Below are 6,548 nucleotides of genomic sequence, written 5' to 3'. Positions count from 1 at the left end.
GGGAGGGGGGAAGAAAAGGAGAAAGGAGATAAGGTCTTTGGAAACAGAGTTTTCTGTGGAATCTCCTGAAAACTTTTCTGGCATTCCACCTTGGAAAGATAATTTGGTAAATAGAATGTTTGAAAGTCTAGATTTTGAATGAGGGGCCCCACACCTTCATTTTGCACTGGGCCCGGCGAATAACGTAGCAGGATCTCTCACAACATAGAGGATGCTCAGAGCTGACAGGGTCCCACCCCCTCAGGCCAGGGAGAGGAAGTGTCTTGGCTGAGGCTGAAGTAGGGCAGCAGTTCAGGTGGGGTGGCAGTAGGAAGGGGTCAGTGGTTCAGGACCAGGCTGTAGGGGCTATGCCATTTCACAGCTGCACTGTGGGGGCTCCCCAACTCCTTTCTCTCCAAGCCCTGGGGCCCAACCTGGGGACCCCCATGACAGCAGTGCTGATTCCACCCTGACCTCCCAGTGGGGACTCCTCCCCCATGGCCCCTAGGCCACATCAAATAATAACCCGTTTCTGGCCAGCTTTCAGCCCAGGATGGAAACCTAGATGTGGGGATGGAGGTGGGAGAAGTTGATCCCATGCCCACCCCATGCCCACCCCAGAGTCTCTGTCTATTCTGTATTCTCATGGAGTGCACCTCACCAAGGCAGGGGTCCTGGAGCCAGAAGAGAAGCCACTCCTGGCTGTGCCAATGATCCAACTGTCCCAATTCTTCCCACCACCTCTCCCCTCAGCTTCAGGGAAGCCTCAGAAGAGCACAGTCCTGGGGAGCATCAGCTTCCTGGGTCTCCTTCTTAGCCCTGTCTACCCAGTCCCTCATTATCCTCTTTCTTACAATCACAAGCAAGTCAAATCAACTTATAATTAAGGTGCCTAATGTGTGTAAGGCACTAAGGATATATCCCCAAGCCTCTACCCCCCAGCACCCCCCACCTCTGCTCATCCCCATAGTCTCCAGCCTTCTTTCTGTCCACCCAGCCCAATCCCCTTCAACCTCTTACCCGGTGCCTCCTAGGTTTCCTCCTTCTGGCTGACTAGTGCTGGAAGACTGAGCTGAGTATTGAACACAATGGCCTGACCCCCTCTGTCTGCCCCCTCCTCGGGGCAGAGCGAGCGCCAGACAATGGACCGCCCCCTCCGTTCTGAACTGTCAGCGCTCCTGCTCCCTTACCTGGGGCTTGGATATGCTGCTGCGTTTCCCTCTCTCTGGAATGCCAGGCTTCCCGTCTCCCAGTGCCTTCGTCCCTGCCACACCCCCGCCCCCCATCTCCAACCCCATCCCGCCTCACTGGTCCTCGGTCACCATGGCAACTGCATCTCTAAGTGGGAGGGACTAGAATCTCCCCATATTCTTCCTCCTCCTACTCGTGTCCCCCTGTGCCCCACCTTCTGCAGCTCCTGAATCCACATGTGTGGAGGACGCAGGGCGCTGGATCTAGGGGAAGGTAGGAGGGGAAACACTAGCCTCTGGGGGTCCTTGCTCATCTCCCTTGCCCACTGTCAGGCAGACATCACAGTGCAGATGTCCCCCAGCTTGGTTCAGGGGATTAGTTGAGACCAATTCTCCTTTATGGCCAGTTTCTCTGGGTTTCCCCCCTTCTCTCAGGAACTAGGGATATGTAAGGGGGACACACCTGGATGCTGGCCAGCCTGACCCCAGGCAAACTGAGTTTACCAACGAGGATGCAAGTGAACTCACAAATACCTATGCAAATAAGCCAAGAGACAAGGTCTCTGTCAAGAAGCCAAAGAAGCTATCTCCCATTAATATTATCCCGGCTTGCATGGCAAGGGCTCCACTGCCAGGTTCAAGTTCTGCTGTTTATTCCTAAGTCACTCTACCAAGATGCCAGAAGCCTTTGGCTAACCCCCTGAGACCTATTAGAAGAAGAAAGTTTGTGCTATAAGAGGAGGGACAGAGGGTAGACTTCAGAAAGGACTTTCCAGAGGATCAGACCAGTTAGGGATAAAAAGAGACAAGCCTAAGCTTCATTCTTTCCTATTGTGAGGCAAACAGGGGTCTGGGCACTAGCTTTGGAAGCTGGGCCTGGGGTCCTCTACTAGCCCTGATCCTGAGCCACTATTCGCCAGAGCTCCCTCCTGTCCCCGCTGGGCCTCACCTTCTTCATTGGTAAAATGAGGAGTTGAAAAAGCCCCTTCTAGGGGACTTTCCTCGGCCCAGTGGTTAAGACTCTGCACTTCCACTGCAGGGGACATGGGTGCGACCCCTGGCTGAGGAACTCAGATCCTACATGTCACATGGCCAAAAAAAGAGAAACAAAAAGCCCCTTCTAGATTGATCTTTCTTGGTCTGTGGGAAGATTGTGAAAAAAGGCACCATGGGGCTGGAGAGCAGAATCCCTGGATCCTAGGCCTGGATCCCCATAACTTGCTGTGTGATCCCAGGCAGGGCACCTGCCCTCTCGGATTCACATAAGTAAAATGATGGCTTTTCAGCTCACCTAGGAGCAGCTTGGCTCATCTCTACACTTTGTAATTTTACAAAGAAGGAAATGAGTGTTCTGGTGCCGGTCCAGGGAAGAGAGTTTCACAGGCCAAATGTGGTTCCCCTTTAGGTCTGGTTTGAGGTAGTGGGTGAGCATTTCCGTCTGGGGCAGGGCAAGAAGGGCATGTGTTGAAAGCAGAAGTGGACTAAGCAGAGATGCTGTCACATCCCCCACCACTTCCTGACACGCCATCCTCTGTACCCTCAGCCCTGAGGCCTTGGGGATGCAGAGAAAGCCAAAAGATTCTTCCTGAGGCAGGAGGTAGATGGGCCCCTCAGGGTAAAGTAATAGGAAATTCATTCCATGTGGACTGAAATTCCAAGAAGAAAATAACAGGACGATTAAGACAGGAGGCCAGGCCCTGCCCAGAGCACAGATCACTCATCTTTACGGGACCTGTTTGACCACACATGCACAGAAACGCTTCTTGGAGATCATGGGGAGTAATGCTAAGAGATGGCCTACCCATAGGCCTTTGCGGTACAGTCCATCTTGACCAAGAGATGCGTGCGCAAACACGGAAGGATCCTGAGACATATGAAACATGGACCGTGAACGAGGCAAATCAAAATGATTAGCCAAAGGGAAACCAGAAGAAACACCCCATAAAAATAATTCAAACTACCACGAGGATGCGACTCAGGGACTCTCCCTCTGAGTCTGCCCATGTGTCTAGCCACACATACTGTACTCTTTTCCTCCAAATAAATACTTTACTTGCTTCACTACTTTCCAGCCTTGTGGGAATTCTTTCCTGTAAAGCTGAAGAGCCAAGGCCCTTGTCACTGACCACTGGTCTAGTGGCTAGGATTTGGTGCTCTCACCACTGTGATCTGACCTCAATTTCTGGCCGGGGAACTGAAGCCCAACTTCAAGCCGCTGCAGGCCAAGGCCACTCAAAATCATTCTCCCCCAGGATTGGGACACACAGCAGGAGAGGAAGAAATGATTTGGAATCAAGGTGGCAGGGGCTAAAAGAAACTGAAACTGAGCTAGGGCTCTAAGACAAAAGTTGGACTGCAGAAAGACTTTACACCTGGGGGTGTCCTTAGGCCCCTGCCCCCAGTGCTTTCCCTTTTAGGGGGATTGGTCCCAGTCCCTGTAGCAGAATTGGAAGAGGCGACATTTCCATTTCTGAAGAGGGAGGAGAGTAGGGGACATCTACTGTCCCCCCTCCACCTCATTCCAGGTTACCCAGCTGGGCTTCAGGGAACCCTCTCCTGGTTGTGACATGGAACTCAAAACTTCCAGGAAGGAGCTAAGTTGTCCCATGAGGGAACAGAGACTTAGTTTCCAGAGGTAGCTGTGGCTGCAGTTAGAAATTTACTGGGGTGAGCCGGACCCCCGAGTGCCCTCTGTCTAACTCTTGGGAGTAGAGAAGGAAGGAGAAGCTTTCTGCAGCCTCACCTCCACTTCTCCAGCTGGGGCTCGCAATTCCACTTTGGTTTGCTTAGTCTCAGTTTCCCCATCTGTGGGAAGACAGGGTATCAGGGCCGTATGTCCTTCATTGAAGGAGGGGCAGGAAGTGATTGGACGGAGGTTAGCAAATGACAGTCCCAGAAAAATGAGATGAGTGAAGGGTGAGGAAACCCAGGCATCCGGTCCCCCTAGGCTCTGTCCCTCAAGATCCCTGGGGTTACCCTTCCCCCACTTTGAGGCCGGCAGACCACCCTGAGGGCCCCCTATGTCATCCACTGAAGTTGGCACACCCATATTCCACGTCCACAGGGCGAGGAAACTGACATCCCGCACCCCCATCCCACCCCAGGGGCCGAGGTCCTCCTTCCCCACCACCTTCAAACCTTACCCCCAGCCCAGCAGTGCAGACCCTAACCCAGGCGTCCAAGACTTCCAGCAGAGTCTGTACCGGGCAGGGGGCGGAGCAGAGGCAGGCAGGGAGGGGGAGGGGGTGGGGACCCTGCCAGCCCCCTCCGATGTCCCAGTTCCCAGGCAGCTCTTAAAGGGACCAAGGAGAATTAGCTAGGGGCAGCTTAAGGGGGTAGGTGTAGAGGAAAGTGGGTGGTGGGTAGAAGATTAGGTCTTTCAGGGACAGGAGGGCCAAAGTAGGGGGCCTGACACATCCCCTCTTCCTCCAGAAACCCCCGGACTCCTCAGTCTAGCCTTTTCCTCATCCCATGTGACCCCCATTTTGGCCACCCAGCTTATGACCACCACTTCCTCAAATCCTGGCCCCTATTTTCCTTTGGGGCCTTGCCCACTTCCTCCCCCTTCCCATATTCATGCCACCCCAGTCTCCAGTGGGAGCTGCCAGCTGGCACTGACTGGTACTAAGCACGGAGACTCAGCCCAGGGATTGTAAGGGCTCGAGGCCTGGCCCCAGAGGGGGAGGGGAGGCCAGCACCTCAGAGTCCATCCAGGTTGGCCAGGGTGGGTGGGGAGCAGGAGGCACCCTCCCCTCTCAGCTGCCTTCTAAGTCTTGTTTCCTCCACCCCTTTGGCTGGGCAGGGGGCACCGAGGCATTGGAGAGACTAAGAGACAAAGGGTCCCGTTTCAGCCCCTCCATCTCCTGCTCCCTGATAGGTTATCAGGGTGGTGACATAGAAAAGGAAAATGGTTTAGCCAGTTACTTCTGGGCCTGGAGGGGCAGGGGGCAGCTGAGAGACACACACATATAAGGAGAGGGAAAAAGAAGTGGAAACTGAAAGACAGCAGTGAGGCAGCAGAAAACCTCAGCTCTCATATCACTGCTCTGCTCAAAAATACCCCCTGGCTCCCCAGTGTCCTTGGAATTAATTTCAAGCTCCCTGATTGTGTTCTAGATCTCCTCTCATCCCTTCAGCCTGGGGAGGCTCTGCCCAGTCCAGCTGGACTCTGCCGTTCCTCAAGTATCAGTTTATTATTTTTTCTGTATCCTTTTTTTCTAATTCTTTTGTTGTTCTTCTTTTTTATATATAAGAAAAAAATAAAAAATATTTTTTAAAATGAGAAAAAAAATCATCTTTAGTCTTTTTCAAGTTTTAAACTGCATGCCCTACCTGGGATGGTGTTTCTTCTTATTTCTACCTGGTAGAAAACTTCTCACCTTGCCATGCCCTTCTCCCAAAGGATCCCTTCCTCTTTAAAGCCCTCCTGGGTCCTCCCACAGTATTCTGAGTTGCCGCAGTGTTTTCTGGGAATCAGGAGTCCTGGGCTCCTCCAGCAGTGAACTGGGCGACTTCAGGTAAACCTCTCATTTCTCTGGGTCTCTGCCGCCTCGCTTTAAAACGGGACTACTAATAGCCTGCCCCCTAGTGGTGAATGTGCAAATTGGTTCTGTTGTTTTGGAAGCAATTTGGCTGGAGGTCTCAGGTTCTTCAAAAGTGCTCACACTGAGTCTATGAATTTACAAATACTTATAAAGCACCTACTATGTTGTCAGATCCTTGACTAGGTACTGGAGATTCAGACAGACAAAAACACCTGCCCTCAGATGTATGTATGTATTCCTGTATGGAAGACAGATGATGAACAGATACACACGTAAAATACATGCAATGATGTTAAATGCGCCAGAGAAAAAGTAAACCAGGGAGGGCGGCTCGGAAATGGTCAGGCTGAGAAGGAGAAGGAGCGTGTGCGTGCTCAGTTCAGTCGCGTCCGACTCTTTGTGACCCCACGGGCCCCGCCAGCCTCCCTTGTCCAAGGGATTTTCCTGGCAAGAACACTGGAGTGGGTTACCATTTCCTCCTCCAGGGGATCTTCCCAACCCAGGGATCGAACCCATGTCTCCTGAATCTCCTGAGCTTGCAAGCAGACTCTTTCCCACTGAGCCACCAGGGACATCCATGAGCAGGAGGATGCTATTTCATTAAATTTGGTCAAGGGAGGTTTTACTGGGGGGAGGGGGGATGACATTTGAATAGAGACCTGAAGAAAGTGAGGGAACAAGCAAGCAGATATTTGATCGGGAAAGTGGTCCAGGCAGAGGGAACCACTTGTGCAAATATCCTGAGGCAGGCGTGTGCTTGGTGTGTTCTAGGGAGTATCTGGTTAGCCACTGAAGCTGGGTGGAGTAACCATGAGCGGGAGCAGTGAGAGACGAG

The sequence above is a fragment of the Moschus berezovskii genome, chromosome 4, assembly GCF_049115385.1.
Source record: "Moschus berezovskii isolate FMDL1 chromosome 4, NW_MosBer_1.0, whole genome shotgun sequence".
Lineage (NCBI taxonomy): Eukaryota > Metazoa > Chordata > Mammalia > Artiodactyla > Moschidae > Moschus > Moschus berezovskii.
This window is presented reverse-complemented; position numbering follows the sequence as displayed.